The 16,670-nt window shown below is 42.2% G+C and overlaps 1 protein-coding gene across 19 annotated transcripts in view; it reads left to right on the top strand.

Moving 5' to 3' along the window:
• The window catches only part of ZNF532 (zinc finger protein 532), a 92,781-nt gene that overhangs the window by 18,679 nt on the left and 57,432 nt on the right, over positions 1-16,670 (top strand). The window contains exon 1 of one of the 19 annotated variants that reach the window (XM_045574813.1): positions 7,205-7,372. The exons of the other annotated variants lie outside the window; for them this stretch is intronic. The gene's annotated coding sequence lies outside the window, so the exon portion shown is untranslated. Of the gene's footprint in view, positions 1-7,204; positions 7,373-16,670 lie in introns of those variants that run through there. 19 annotated transcript variants of the gene reach the window in all.

The following is a 16,670-nucleotide window of genomic DNA, read 5'->3' as shown; positions in this document are numbered from 1 at the left end:
AACCAAATAGCAGGCTGGTAGGGTGGTTAATGAGGTATTACCAAACGACTAAATAGTAAGCTGCATGGGGCAACCAGGCTGGCAGAGGAGGGGCAGTTGGGGGTGACCAGGCCAGCAGTGTTTGTGCGGGGTGCAGTTGAGGGCAATGAGGTCAGCAGGCAGAGGCAGTTAGGGGTGATCAGGCTGGCAGGGGGGCAATTAGGGGCAATCAGGCAGGCAAGCAGGTGAGCAGTTAAGAGCCAGTGGTCCTGGATTGTGAGAGAAATGTCCAACTGTCTGTTTAGGGATTGGGCCTAAATTGGCAGTCAGACATCCCCTGAAGGGTCCTGGATTGGAGAGGATGCAGGATGTATGAATTTTGTGCACTGGGCCTCTAGTTTGTTTATAACAAGTTTGACTAAAGCCATCATACAAAGTTGACTAGCTACCTCATTCTTTCTGACCATTTTTTTTTTTTCTTGTTGACCATACCTGTTTCTTTTTTCATCTTAGCATGATATGATATTAAGTGCCAGTCGAAATCAGTTTGCCTTCTTGAACTTTTGGGTTCACACTTGCCTTGAGTTGGGCAAATAATTTATTGTTCAGATAAGATTTCCTTAAGGCTAAGAAGCCTAGTAGAAATGAAAGAAAAAGAGTACTGAAATATAAGACATATGGGTAAGTATATGTTCTCTCTTGATGGGTGGAAAGACAGAAGTTATTCTCTGAGACATGTTAAACATAAAGGTTATATTTAAGAGCACAAGTAAATGATTTTAATGTTCCCGTTTCGCTCATCTTTCATTTTATCACATGAGTTAAAAATAAATCTTCAGAATTTTAAAGCAAATGGGTGAAATTCAACATTGTATGCCTTAAAGGTTATTTTTTGAAGTATTCTTATTTTTATAAGAATTCTCAAAGGAAGGGAAGTTCTCTTGTTTCTTGCTTTGGCAAAATTTCTTTAGAAAATATAAAAATCTATATTTCAAAGGGTACTATTGAACAAATGTATATGTTGAATTAAAATGGACATATATCTGTGACATGATGGAAACATACACAGATATAGGATACATTGTTAAAATTATATACAGTATGTATATTTATGATTACGTACTCATTTAGAAGTCTATATCCCAAATGTTTGCAGAGCTTATCTCTGATGAGTGGGCCTTCTGGAGACTTACTTCTATTGCTTATTCTTCTGGGGTTTAGAGTATTAGCAAAAAAGCATATACTAATTATAATAAAAATGTTTTAAAAACCCATGATTAGAAAGTATTTTGAATACATGGGTGGCCTGTTGGCTAAATATAGCTCTTTTTAAAGATGCTACCTGGACATTCAAGTTAAGAGTGATTCTGAGATTTTGGTTACATTGAATGCAAGGTCCTAAAATGGGGGCATGAAATAGACAGAGGAGGCTGGATGTCATTACTGAAGCAGAACTCAACAAAAGAATTCAAGGTTCTGCTACTGGTGGGTGAAATGATGTACCTACCATCTTTACAGTGTTCAGCACATAGAAAGTCTTCAGATATGCTTGTCAAACTGAGAGCAAGTTGATTATTCTAGGTTATCAAAGCAGCAATTTCTGATTTGTGTTCCAAAGAAAAGAAAAAGAATAATTTTTTTCTGAGAAATAAGTTAATGGTTAGCTTTCAGAAATGAGATAATTGGGAAGTTGTATACATTTTTTTTATTTAATGTACTAGAACTGTTTGGAGGCCTAACTTACCCGTGGAATGGTTGGTTTTAACACTTATCTTTAAAGGGTGTGGCTTATGACTCTTGTGTATAAGCAGTGATTGCATGGGGTATTATGGTGGCACATTTTTACCTAACTGCCAATCAGTGAGGTGGTCCCAGAATACCCTGATCCTTCTGGAAAGGCCCCAGAATGTTCCCTGGGTTGATTGTGGCCTTTTCCTTGTCTTTTACTAGCTTTGGTAGTGAGATAGATTTGTTTCCTCCCGTTCCGATTCTGACCATTTAGGGAAGGAAGGGACTCCATAGCTCATATTTGTCTAGCCAGTATCTTTGTAGATTGTTGCTGTTTTCTTGTTCTTACTGTCCATCATTTGCCTGATCATTCTCAGCACTGTTACAAAGAAGTATAAATATATGATTTTTTATCATAGAAAGCCTTTCCTCTATTTAGGAAGGATTTAAGTAATAAAACAAGTGAAAACAGTATTCTTACTATCAAATCTAACAAATGATGGCTAGTTTCGGCATTAACTTATAAGGTTTTAAGATGACTGACCTTATTCTTCCCTAAGAAGTAAAGTAATCATTTGCCTTTTCTGCAGTTTTGATCCTTCATTTATCTACTTTACTTCCATCAGCCTTGAAGTCTTCCTCAATTGTCAGGCACTCCTTGGCATTTTTGTTTTTTGTTTGTTTGTTTGTTTTTCCAGAGAGGAAGAGAGAGGAAAAAATAAAAATTCAATGATGAGAGAGAATCATTGATTGGCTGCTTCCTGCACCACCGCGCTGGCGATCAAGCCCACAACTTGGTCATGTGCCCTGACCAGGATTGAACCATGCTTAACCACTGAGCCATTCCATCTGATATTCCTTGGCATTTTATGATCAGAAATAACATCCATTTTTTTCTAGGTATTTTGGCAGTTTTACTTAGGTTCATATTGTGCGTTGCCTGGCATATTTTAGAAGTTAATGTACATTAAGGTTTTGGGGGCAGTTGGAATCATAAGAAGTGCCTTGTGGGACTTGGAGAAAAGTTACCATCCTAAAGGAAAGGCCCAAAGAAATTGTGCCTGAACTTTTCCCTTCTTCCCCCATATCCCTGTGGCAATGGGCCAAAGAACAGAGGCTGTAATTGGGCTTTCTGTGTTAACTGTCACCAAAGTTCAACCCAAATTGGATTGCCCCAGTTGGATTGCCTAATCGACTGGCATGGTGGTCTCTGCAGGGGAGTGTGCACCTCCTGGATGCCCTACCGTCTCTGCTGCTGTGGTGGTGTCTCCTCATTGGCTGCACATGAAATAGACTCATTTCCTGAAGGTGTTCTTTCCCAGAAGGCACACAGCACCTCTGAGGTGCTCTTAGGAGAAAAAGAGGTCTGGAGGGCAAGTGTGTTTGTAAATATTAGGTACTCCAACCCTTTATGTTTCAAAGTGCACATTATTATATTAAAGATCTTAAAAGGGATGGGGATAAAGATTAGGGAAATCTTTTGGTAAGGAAATCAGTTAAAACTTTAACCATTTGTCCCTAGAATCTTCCTTCTCTCCTTATCTCTACCAACGGACATATTTTAGGGTACAGCTATGAGGAGAGCATTGGCTCAGCTTTATACCAACTCACCAGCTCATTGCATGCTCCTCTCAACTCCACCATGACATTGTAGTAGCTTGGAATGTATCGTGGTGGGAGTATTAGAATCACAGAAATGAATAAGTGCTTAAAACCAAGGCTCTCCACCCCTCAGACTCTGGTTCTTAAAGGCTAGTAATACTCTGCTGATACTTATCAACCCAGTTCCCTAAAGATGTTGCAAAAGATTAGCAGACATTAGAATACATTTCTGAAATCCACTTTTTTATAATCCTCACCTGAGGATATTTTTCCTATTGATTTCTAGAAAGAAGGAGGGAGGATGGAGCGAGGGAGAGAGAGAGAAATATCGAGATGAGAGTGACACATCGATTGCCTCTCGCACAGGCCCCTATGGGGGTTGGGGAACCTGCACGTGAGTTAGGGGCCCTTGATGGGAATTGAACCCACGACCCTTCAGTCCATGGCCGACACTAACCACTGAAAAAACTGTTCAGGGCTGAAATCCACATTTTAAAATTCATTGTAACTTGTCTTCCTTCTTCATTATGACTTAAAAAAAACACACACAAAAACCCATATACAACCTAATAGTTTTCATATCAACGACTCATAAGTATCTGATAGAGTCATAAAGACATCACTCTCAATAAAATGTTTTCAACAGCCCCAGCAAACACTGAACCATTTAAACAATACCCCTTCCTTCCCCCTTCCGTAGGCCCTAGTAATCTCTGTTCTACTTTCAATGAACTTGCCTGTTCTAGGCCCCTCATATTAAGTGGAAAGTGCAGCAGTGTTTTGTTTTCTTTAAAATATATTTTGATTTTTTACAAGAGGAAGGGAGAGGAATAAAAAGTTAGAAACATTGATGAGAGAGAAACATCGATCAGCTGCCTCCTGTACACCCCCTACTGGGGATGTGCCCGAAGCCAAGGTACATGCCCTTGACCGGAATCAACCTGGGACCTTTCAGTCTACAGGCTGACGCTCTATCCACTGAGCCAAACCGGTTAGGGCAAGTGCAGCAGTTTTTATGTGACATGTCTGCCATCTGGGATGGGAAGGTGTGGAAGTGGGGTTAGCATACACTTGGAACATTTTTAGCCATAAGCATCTGTGTGTGGATACCTTTATTTTCTTCCCTCTCTGCACACATTTTGGTCCTTATGAATTTAGCTCTTACTGTGAGCTACTTCATGTCCTTCTTTAGAGGCATTATATAAATAAAGCAACACACGATGTACAGAACTGTTGAAAAGGCCAATACATTGGACGGATTGAAGCCGGTTGGGATTAATCCAGAAGAGACTTGTCTTCAGGAAGCTTTGAATAGGAAGATAGACTAGGCTGAGGAGCTGAGCATATGAAGATCAACCAGCAAAAGAACAAGCTGGGAGACAGGGTCCCAGCCTGTGTGACCTTACCTTTTAAAATGGGCAGCCTGCTTAGTGAGAGACATAAAAGACCACACAGGCTATGTTCTTCAAAGGCCATGGCTTTGTTTGGGGGTCAGGTCTGAGGTTGTAAGCCTTTTTCTGTTTCTCCCCCCCATGGTTTGAACAGAGACACAGAAAATTCTGAGTTGGGATTTCTCTTTGATATTGGTCCTAGTCTAAGGGACCAATTAATATTTCATTGTATTATATATGTTCTTAGATTTGCTAAGTTGGATGAAACAGTTCAGCTGTTTCTGAATTAAATAATTTTATAAGCTGTATACTTAATATAGATAGATAATGTAAAAGTAGTTGAATGCTGAAAGGTTTTCTTCTCCACTCTGTATTTCCTTCCTTTTACTTTGAACTCTCACTGAATAAGGATCTTCTAAATGCATTGAGGTTGGGTAAGAGAGACCTTAAAAAAGAAAAAATACATTTAAAAGTTCTTCTGCATATTCATGAAACCTGATTTTTGTAATAAAAATTGACTTCCTGGATTTTCAGTTATATGACATTTTGTGACAAATAAAGGCATTTGCTGTATTTCACTCTTTTGGACTACACTAATGCAGTAACACCCTAAGGGTTCCAATCAGTGAACCATTTTCTTACTGTGACGGCTTTACATTTGCATTAGGAAAACCCACGAGTATGTTTTATTTGGTTTTGGGTAAATGAGACTTGAGGAGCAGAGTGATTTTTAAGTTGTTTACATTGAGGAATAGATATGTAGTTAAGATGGTTACTTATCTATTTTTAACAATTTTAATTTTTTTTTTTTTTTGTCAAATACATGTACATAGATTTTTAAAAAATCGAACAGTATTTTCCAGTCCTCTTCCCTGAAGGCAATTAATTTCAACCCTTTGAAATGAACTCTTCTGTTAATTGACTTTTTAATTTCTAAATTATACACTTACTCTGCTAAATTTGGACTTCTTTAACTGAGTTGTTAGTTCCCGACTATCTGTTCTGATAGAGGTTGTGAGCTGGGTCTACAGAGGCAGAAGGTCTGGGTTCTGTTCCATCCTCTACCATTTCCTGGCCATATGTCCTTGAGCAACATACTTACATTTTCTCTGCCTAACATATAAAACAGGAATAATAATAACAGTGATGGCCTCAGGCCTGCCCTTCATGTTGCAGGGGCAAGAGTACAAAGGGAGACCAGATGGCTAAATATTTAAAGGGAATAATGAAATATTTAAAAGATACATTTAAATATTTAAAAGGTATATGCCATATGCCTAAATATTTAAAAGGTTTAAATCAGGCAGTATTCGTGGCCTGGCCCCATCCCCACCCAAGCTTACTCCTCAGGCGTCTCCCTCAAGACCCAGACTCTGAAGACACCCTCATCCTGGGACCAGCGCTGTGGCTGAGTGAGTCCAGCCCAAGTGGGATCAGAGCCTGGTTCCGGTGGACCCAACTGCAGGCAGACAGCTTGGAGGGAGGGCTGGTTTCTTCATTCAGGATAATCTTGAACTCCCCCACAACTGACTTTTCTGACAGGATTTCCAGGCATTGTCAGCACCTCCCCAAACCTGTACCATCTGTGCCGAGGGCAGTCAGAGAGCCCTGGCACCTGGGACAGGGGCAGACACACACACACACACACACACACACGCACACGCACACACACACACACACCATCTATTTCCCTTTCCTTTCTCTTTCCCACAGTCTCCATTCACACAGCCCCTTTCCAAAATAACACCAATTAACAGAACTGTTCTGTGCGAGTGGAAAGAAAAAACAAGTCTGTTTTTGTCTGTTAGATCATGGGTTGTCTACAGCCCCGGCAGGCTCAGGGCAGAAGCTCTTCTGTCTGGAGGCAAAGGTACTTACTTAGTGCCCCCTGGGCCATGGTGAGGATTAAGAAGTTAACTCAGGAAGAGCTCTCATAACAGGGTCTGGGCAAGCCCTGCACCTTGGCTCGTGTGTAATTTTTTGGTGTTCTGTTTGCTATGATATGGACTGACTTCATTTGCTTGTGCTGGGCCATCAGAGGTAGAGGATTGCCAGATTTAGTAAACAAACAAAAAAATGTAAGATGCCCAGATAAACAATGGGACATACGTACACTAAGAGATTAATTGTTGTTTATCTGAAATTCACATTTGACTGGACGTCCTGTGTTTTATCTGGCAGCCCTGTGAGGGCCCTTGCAATCCCAGACTTAGCTCCTTTACTGGTCTTGGGAGATAGTCCTGTATTTTTTCTTTATAATATCCTCTCTGCATTTTCTCTTTCTGAAACTCTTATTAGTCAGATGTAGGACCAACTAGATTGAATTAGTAATTCTTATTCCTTTTCTCTCCTGTTATCTGGATCTCTGTTCTAATTTCTGGATATATCCTGATTTCCTTTTTTTTTTTTTTTTAAACCTGTTTTATTTTAGTTTTTAATATTATTCTCTAAGTTCCTTCTTGTTCTTTGAGTTCTTCTTCGTCATAACTTCCCCTTTTTTTCTCTGCGGATACTACTATATTCATATTCTCCCCGTCTGTGGCAGCTCTGTCCTCTTTCTGTTTGTTTATTGTTGTTTATTTTGGTCTCTTCCTGCTGGAGGCTTTCACACAGGTCTGGCGATCTTTAAGGCTGAGACTGTGAAAAGCTGGTTGGAAGCTCTGTCCGCACAGGTGAGACCTAGTTTTGGGGGGCTTCTCTGATTATTTGTGGAGCTGCGCTCTTCAGTGCCCCACAAGTCAGCATCTGGAATTTTTCCCCTGGAGCTTTTCGTGGGAGACTTGGCCATTTTGCCTGGGGAATAAACTTGGCTTGTGGCCTTAGAGGTGGAGGAAACTGGCCAGGCTTTCTGCTTATACCTCACTGCTGCTTGTCCCTAGCTGACCCAGGTTACAGAGGGTCAGAGGTCATACGAGGGCTCCTTCCAGGCCTGACTCAAATCCATCACCATGGCTGTCTCAAACAAGATCTTGGGACCCAACTCATTTCTTTCTTTTTTTTAAAAAAAATATATGTTTTTATTGATTTCAGAGAAAAAGGGAGAGGTAGAGAGATAGAAACATCAATGATGAAAGAATCACTGATTGGCTGCCTCCTGTAAACCCCCTCCCAACTGGATGGAGCCCTGACTGGGAATCAAATTGTAGTCTCCTGGTTCATAGGTCCATGCTCAACCACTAAGCCACACTGGCTGGGCCTAACTCACTCCTTGACTCTGCTGGCTCAGCGGCCACTCTCTGTCCTCTTCCTTGACTCTTTTCTCACTGCGTTTTGGGCATATGGTAATTTGGGCAACAGTTTTATTGAGAATGCAGCCACATACTGTACAATTTGCCCCTTTATGGCTTAACATTCTGTGGTTTTAGTCTATTTAGAGGGCAGCCATCTCCAGGCCATTTTAGGACCTTGTTATTACTTCAAAAAAGAAGCCATGTGCCTTTTAGCTATCACTCCCCAGTCCTTCCCTCCCACCCCCTTTCAGCCCTGAGTAACCATCAGTCTATCTTACATATTTGCCTATTTTTGTCTTTTAAAAAAATACTTTTAATGTCATCTTTATAGAATTTCAGAAGGGAAGGAAAAGAAGCCCATGAATTCAGTCAACATTCTTTCATGGGGGATTTTTGCCCTGTATAAAATAGTAAAATACCAACAACATTGTACCTGCTCTCTACTAATGCATTCTGAGGTCTGACTGAAGGACCCGCTGACAGACATGGGAAGTTTCCTCTTCTGTTCTCCTCTCTCCCCCATCCCTCTTCTGTCCCCTCCCTCTCTCTCCCCCTCGTTTAATATCCCTGTCTGACTTGAACTTCTGACTTTTTGGAGCTGGGAGTTGCCAAGCCCAGATCAGTGGCCATCATGTCCTCTTGGCTTCTAGCAATTTTCACGTGCTTCAAGAGTATTTGGTCGTTGACTTGGGAGCTGGAAGGCCTTATTTTGAATCTGCCCCCAAGTGTCTCGGGGTTGAGGAAGTGGAGGCTGCGTACTTGGTGCTGTGTGAAAGTAGTTGTTGCTTTCAGTGACTTCATAGCCATGCATTCACATAGCTCTCATGCTCTTTGGAGGGCATTTCTATGGGCAGTTTTAGAAAATGGATTTTTGGGGTCTGACTGAACCAGTTAGGGAGAGAAGGCAAATAAACAACAGCACCTGTTATAAACGATTATGATTACACCCGTGGGAGTGGAGTCACACATTAGCAAGGTCTTTGGGATAGTCCTGAATTGAGTGCTAACCATTCTTGGGGCTGCTGCTGCTGGGAACCCTGTCCCCCATTCTGGACCTCTGGGATTTCGGTGTGGCTGCTACTTTTGCAGCTGCCTGGTGGTGGTCTTCCCCTCTCCCACCTCCAAGGCTGCCTCCCTTTTTCCCAGCAGGAAGGGCAGCTGTTCAACTTTCCAGAGAACTAGCTGGCGATGGGTAGGTGCCTCTACGACAGGGCAAGAACTGCATAGCCCACGTTTGCTTGACTTTTCTCCAAGCCCAGTCTGTCCATTGCTGTTTTTCTGTCGCTTCTCCTAGAATGTTGGTTTAGGACTTGTGGCTGCTCATGCAGTCAGCGTTTGTGGGGCCTGGTCTGAGCAGCTGCCAGTCAGCAGTGAGCATGCTCTAGAGGCGGGGGCTGGGCCAGGGTTAGGCCAGGAGCAGTGGGGATCACAGCCAACCTTGGTTATGCTTGACTGGGAAGACAGTTTCGAAATTAAGAAAAGGGTCATGGGACAGTCATTGGGAGTATTTTGCTTTGTGAGTTGAAATTTTACTGCCATTTAAGAGGAAATTGCATTCCTTCCATGTGTGAACTCCAGGCGACCCTGCCAATGGCTGATCCCCGGAGTAGCTTGGGGGCACATCCACATTAGGACAAAGGCCATTCATTTTGAAATGAAATGAAGTGTAGTAAGAAACTAGTGCCATCGCTTTGGGTGGAACCCAAGAATGCTCCTCTTCCTTCATCAAACCATCATCATCACCTCAAACTATTTCATTTTCTTTTTATTGTTGTTAAATTCACTTTATTTTTAAAAACTTATTTTTTTCAATTATAGTTCACATACAATATCATTAATTTTAGGTGTACAATGTAATTAGATATTTATACACTTTTCAGAGTGATCATCCAGTAAGTCTTAGTACCCACCTGGTACCATATTTAATTATTACAATATTATCCTATATAATAAAAGGCTAATATGCAAATTGATTGAACTGCAGAATGACCGGTCACTCTGATGTGCACTGACCACCAGGGGGCAGACGCTCAACACAGAAGCTGAACCCTGGTGGTCAGTGCGCTTCCACAGAGGAAGTGCCGCTCAGCCAGAAGCCAGGCTCACAGCTGGTGAGCTCAGTGATGGTGGTGCGAACCTGTCCTGCCTACAAGGCAGCACAAAGAATGTCCGCTTGCCAGGGGATGGGCCTAAGCCATCAGTTGGACATCCCCTGAGGGCTCCCGGACTGAGAGGGAGCAGTGCAGGTTGGGGGCCCCCCCTCCCACACCCCAGTGCAAGAATTTTATGCACTGGGCCTCTAGTTGACTATATTCTCTATGCTGCACTTTATATGCCTGACAGTTTGTACTTCTTAATCCCTTCACCTTTTCCACCCATCCCTCCATGCCTTCCTCCAATGTGGTGACCTACTTCACTTAAAAAAAAATTTTTTTTTTTAATTTATTGATGAGAAGAAGAGAGAGAGAGAAAGAGAAACATTGACTTGTTCATTTATTTATGCGTTCATTGGTTGACTCCTGCATGTGCCCTGACTGGGGATCAAACCTAGAACCTTGGTCCTAAGAAATGGGTTCTTCATACTTGGTCGATGGGAGTGTGTGTGTGTGTATGTGTGTATGTTGCATCCTGGGTCTAGAAATGACACTCCAAACAACTGAACTATCACTGGTCCAGGCTGATTTACTTCACTTTCTTGTTTCACAAACATTTATTTTATTTCATATTTTACAGTTTTTTTCTACTTTTATTATTTTAACAAATAAACAGAGGAAGAAAATATTTTAATGCCTATATGTTTGGTGCTTTCCATATACTGTATTTTTCGGACCATAAGACACTCCGGACCATAAGACACACCAGTTTTTAGAGAAGGGAAATGAAGAAAAAAAGATTCTGAAACAAATAGTCTCCTAAAATATTTTATGTGCATTAAAACCCAACATCACAGTCATAAACACATGTAATCAACCCTGTAAAGTAAACAGCAGCATTTAGAACCATTTTAGAGCCGGGCAAGCACACAGAGACCACACAGAGCCAGGCAAGTAAAAAAACTTTTTTTTAAAGTGTATGTGTAGGCTATATTTGGACCATAAGACGCAGGGGCTTTTTCCCCCCACTTCTGGGGGGAATAAAGTGCGTCTTATGGTCCGAAAAATACGGTAATTCGTTTTCACTTATACAACACCCTATGATATGGCTATTATTATTAGTTCTCTTTTATTTAATTTACTTTTTAGTTCCCATTTAAAGATGAGGAAATGGAGGTTTTTTCTTCAGAAAAATCTGAGAAATGGGTTCTTCATACTTGGTCGATGAGGGTGTGTGTGTGTGTGTGTGTGTGTGTATTGCATCCTGGGTCAAGAAATAGTGTGGCCCACAAGGAAAGGTGTACTCACAAAAGGGAGACTGAAGCAAAATGGTGGCTGGCTGGGCTCTGACTGAGTGGGGTCCTTGGAATTAGGCCAAGGAGTTTGGATTTAATTTGAAAGGTGATTTGAGGATTTTAAAAAATTTTTTAAGAGAGAGAGTGGAAGAGAGAAGAGGGAAAGAGAGGGAGAAATATCAATGTGAGAGAAACACATGGATTGGTTCCCTCCTGTATGCTCCCCACCAGGGCCCAGGCCGGGGAGGATCCTGCAACTGAGGCACGTGCCCTTGACCAGAATTGAACTCAGGACCCTTGAGTCAACCTATCCACTGAGCTAAACTGGCTAGGGTGATTTGAGTATTTTTCTTAAAATATATTTTTATTGATTTCAGAGAGGAAGGGAGAGGGAGAGAAAGATAGAAACATCAATGATGAGAGAGAATCATTGGTTGGCTGCCTTTCTGCATCCCCTATTGTGGATCGAGACCACAACCCGGGCATGTGCCCTTGACCGGAATTGAACTAGGACCCTTTAGTCCGCAGGCTGACGCTCTATCCACTGACTTGTACCAGCTGGGGTGATTTGAGGATTTTTAGTAGAGGGAGCGATAGGTGTGATTAAAATAGAGTTTTAGAAAGACTGATCTGGCAGTTCTGGCTGATAGAATGAAGAAAGCCGGGGTGTTATATTTGTCTGAAAATTCGGTCCAAAACTAGAGGAGGGATGGGGATTAAAAGAGGATGGATTCAAATTACCTTGCCAAGGAAAATGGGCAGGCCTCCGTGAAAGGGAAGAGTTGGAGGTGAAACTGTTAGTTAAGTGACTGGGAATGGCTGTCTGGAAAGAGGGAAGTAGATGGTGAGTTCAGTTGCAGATGTTTTAAAGGAGGTAGTATATCTGGCAATAAATATCCCCCAGGCACTTTAACTAAATATTTCAGGAAAAAACAAAATTTGAATTGAATCTCTGAAGCAAGTGATTGTTATATGAAGTGTGGGTGTTTAGTGAATATAAATATCAGAGCTCTAAAGTCTTAATATTAGATAATGTGTGTATATAGAAATGACCTTTTAGAGGTTTTTAAAGAAATTTGCAGCCAACAATTGGACAGCTCAATTAGTTGTTTTTTTATTCCTCAGCATGTCTTCAATTAGTAATATTATTTTGTATACTGTTATTATTTTGTATACTCTTCATATAAAAATTAATGATAGCCCCAGCTGGTGTGGCTCAGTTGGTTGAGCATCATCTCATGTACCCAAAGGTCACTAGCTCAATTCCTGGTCCTGGCACTTACAGGAGGCAGCTGATTGATGTTTCTCTCTCTGAAATCTATAAAAACATTTTAAAAATTAATTGTATGCAGTTAAGATGGCAAGTTTTATGGTATGTGTGTTTTAGTACAATAAAAAAATTAAATGTTTATCTTTCTCATTCCTGGCTGAGTAGCTCAGTTTGTTAGCACATCGTCCTGATATGCCAAGGTTAGATCCCTGGTCAGGGAACAAACAAAAATCAACCAATGAATGCATAAATAAGAGTAACAACTAATTGATGTTTCTCTCTCAAATCAATAAATTAAAAAAAAGAAAAGTACCTCGCTCAGTTTTCCTGTGTGGGGCCATAAGTTACATTGGTTTTGTGATATATGTGGATTGCAGTATATGATTGGGAAATTATACAAGAAAGCATCATCGGGCAAAAAGAGAAACCAAATAACCATTTATCATGTCTGGCTACAGACTGGGTCTGGCTGTCATTGCTAAAGATCCCTTGAGTTATTTTGTGTCCAGAAAGCGTGGAGAATGCAAACTTCTGGAAATTCCGTTTCTAATAAACCTCGGTTTAAAAGTTGCTAAGTTGTTTGCATTACTTAGTGGCTGACCTTGAAGCAGCTCACTGGTAAGAGGATAGATAAAACGGGAACCCAATCTCCACATGTCCAGAGCTGTTATTGAAAACTTAGGAAGTATTTCTTGTTGGTAGTGCCCTTCACCAATGTTCTTTGGAAGCAGAACAGTTGCAATTCCCATCTTCTGCTCCTGTCAGCTCTTTGCATTTTAACTCTCCCCACCCTCTTAGCTATTCATCATTTCTCTCTTACCTTTTATAAAGTCCAAAGTCCACGTGGCTGGCCTGGGCCTACTTGGGAGGACGGTTAGGGGTGACCAGGCCAGCAGGGGAGGGCAGTTAGGGGGCAATCGGGCCGGCTGGGGAGCAGTTTGGCATCAATCAGGTTGGCAGGGGAGTGGTTAGAGGGTGATCAGGCTGGCAGGTAGAATCGCTTAGGGACAATAAGGCAGAAGCAGGTGAGTATTTGGGAGCCAGCAGTCCTGGGTTGTGAGAGGGATGTTTGACCGCCCGGGTAGGCCCAGGAGAACATGCAGAATATAAAGCCAGCAACTGGAACGGTGGCCTTGGAGCAAAGGTAGATGACGGTTTAAAGGGACCCGACCCCCCCCCCCCCCCCCCCCCCCCCCCAGGGAGAGGGGCACAGCCAGAGTCGGAGAAGCCAGCGCTGTGGAGTGCACGGGAGGAAGGAGTGCAAGGGAGCAAGGATGGGCTGCTGGAGAATAAAATGCAGAGAGAAAGGTCAGAGGTAACACACAGGCAAGGGGAACAGAAAGGGGAATGGCCCATTTGGGGAGTGTCCTGATACTTGCTTATTTCATTTAGTAGCTTTACACTATTAAATTGCATCTAACTTTATTTTGAAATAATTTTCAATCCTGGAAAAGTTGCAAAAGTAAAAGTTTTCATGTTCTTTTTACCCAGTTTTCCTTAACTGCCTGCATAGTTATAACACACCAGAACTGAAAAAAAATAAAAAAAAAATCATTAGTATAATACTGCTAACTAGATTACAAACTTGATTTGCTCCCTGTAGCCTCACAGCATCCAGTCAGAATTTTGTTTTCCAAAGTGGCTTTGGTTGGTTCTTTTCTCCCCTACTCTCTTCAGCGTGGTTATGTTGTTCACTTGTAAAGTAGTTAGGTCTTCATTCCAGTTGGTCTTTCATTTTGGGCCTTCCCTCATATCTGATTGCTTCTCTCCCCCCCCCCCCCCCCACTCTAGTTTACATACAGTAAAATCCTCTGGGTTTTGATAAATGCGAACAAGTGTGTACCCACCCCCACAATTGCGATAGAGAACAATTCCATCACTCCCCATTTTCCTCCTTACAGAGTGGATTACAAGGGGCCAGGAAGGAGCTGGGAGGGGCAGGGATTGAGAACTTGACTGAGAAGGCAGCATGTTGGTGAGACAGCACCAAGATAGAGTCACTAGGTGAAGGTTGAGGGAGGTCTCCTCATGCCAGCAGGTAGAGGTGATAGCACTGACAAAAGGCACAGGAGGAGGGTGACAAGCTCATGGAGCAGAGTCAGCTTGGACAGGCCAACTGCAGGACCAGACAAGATCTGTAGGAAGGAAGGGTGTGGAGAGAGGACCTTCCTGAGGCCTGTTGTCTTGGAGGTTGACTGCAGGAAGAAAAAGGCCAGGGTGGGCAGGAGGTAAGAGGAAAAGATTAGGAACAGCTTGTGTCTCCTGGCAGGGTGGAGTTAATACTAAGGAGAAGAGGACTGTGGGGCTTAAGTGGCACTGAGGACTCCCAGGGAATACGGAACAGGGATTTGCACAGCCTCCTCCGGAGGTTGTCTTGGCAGCTGCAGAGCCCAGGGGACAAAGCGAAGGCTCTCTTTATGGCTGAGCTTTCCTTTTGACCTATGAGTGTTTGGAGCTGGGGGTGGGGTGGGAGTGGGGGATGAGAAGTAAGTCAGGAATTGCAGATTGAGCTGATAAGGCTGAGGAGTGTGTAAGGATCCTTTGCTTGTGGTTACCTGGTTCCCTCAGGAGAAGAATGGACAGAGGAGGGCAGGGTAGGTTTTGAGGTAAGAGTGAACAGCCACAGGGAAGGGCTGGGCTGGTTTTATTCCTGTGTTTCCCAAGGTTGTGCCCTGTTTCCGGGACTCTGAGTTTATATTTCCAGAAGCAGCTTGAACTTTCACATCAGTTCTATTTCAGTCAGGAATATTAGGTATTAGCTGAGGAAGAACACGCCTGACCTTGCTGAAGTGTCTGTATATGATATGTGCTGCCCTCAGAATTTAGTGAATGTTTATTTATGCCCATTCTGACTCACAGCAATTGTATTTACTATTTTCTTTTTTAAAAAAATGTTTATTTATTGCTTTTTAGATAGAAAGAGGGAGAGAGAGAGAAACATCCATCTGTTGTCCCACTTGTTTTTGCATTCATCAATTGACTCATGTATGTGCCCTGAATGGAGATCGAACTTTAAACCCTGGCACATAGGAATGATGCTCTAACCAACTGAGCTGCCAGGCCATCGTTACTAATTTCTTGTTAATGCATACAGAGCTAACAAAAAGCATATTCTGTTCCTTTCATCTGTGCATGAGCTGACTTCACAGATGGTGTGTTACCACGCATGCGGATGCTGTTCAGAAAATGTTCTTCTGCCCTTGGGGGCAGTGTAATGGGTCCCCACCCACGGGGCTGGAAGATGATGTGATGTGTCACACAGTTCTTCGCAGACCTACAAAGTGCTCCCTGATTGTCAAAACTTACAAAGGTCTGATTGGTGTGGAGGACAAAAGAAAAAATGAGCACTTTCTTTGGCCTTTGTCATTTGGTAGGGGCCTTCAAATGACATGTAATTCTTACATTCCTTCTGTAGTTGCATTTATTATTGCTTATTATTCCTCAAAACTATCCACACTTAGCCATTCACGTATGTATATGTATGTGTTTGTATTATTATTATTATGTATTATTTTGAAACCCAAGAATCCACCAGTTTTAGGACACAGTGTCCTCACCTCCCACCCACTTTTCTAGAGAGAAGCAAGGCAGAGGTTCTTAACATCTTTTTCAGTAGCTGATCAGATTCTTTAAAAAAACAAAGCAAAAACACACACACCTCAAAACTGATGTGTGTTCCCCGGTGATTTAGAAAAACGGAAAAACGAGGCAGGCCTGTGTCACTGAACCTGCTTGGTATTTGGAATGCAATTGGAGGGACTCATCATTAGTTCAGATTGAAGGGGAGTATAAGCAAAAGGTCAACTGGGAAAAAGAGATGTGATTCCTCTCCTCCCCTCCCTTTTTCTTCTTTTTTGTGGTTGAAGAGATGTAATGGTAGAGGGCCCTGAAAGTTCAAAAGATGAAAAGATTGGTGGATGGAGGAAGCTCAAAGGTCTGCGTACTAGTGTAATGGGAACAACAAGAATTTGAATGTGGAAGGCCAGGAGAAACCAGTCCCTTGAAGACATTTAAAAACTGGGGTGCTGCACTCATTTTCGATGAGGAACAAAATAAATGGTAAACATTGCATGTCATAAAAA

The sequence above is a fragment of the Pipistrellus kuhlii genome, unplaced genomic scaffold (assembly GCF_014108245.1).
Source record: "Pipistrellus kuhlii isolate mPipKuh1 unplaced genomic scaffold, mPipKuh1.p scaffold_m20_p_6, whole genome shotgun sequence".
Classification (NCBI taxonomy): domain Eukaryota; kingdom Metazoa; phylum Chordata; class Mammalia; order Chiroptera; family Vespertilionidae; genus Pipistrellus; species Pipistrellus kuhlii.
Note: the sequence above shows the minus strand (reverse complement) of the source record. Positions and strands in the feature narration are given on the sequence as shown.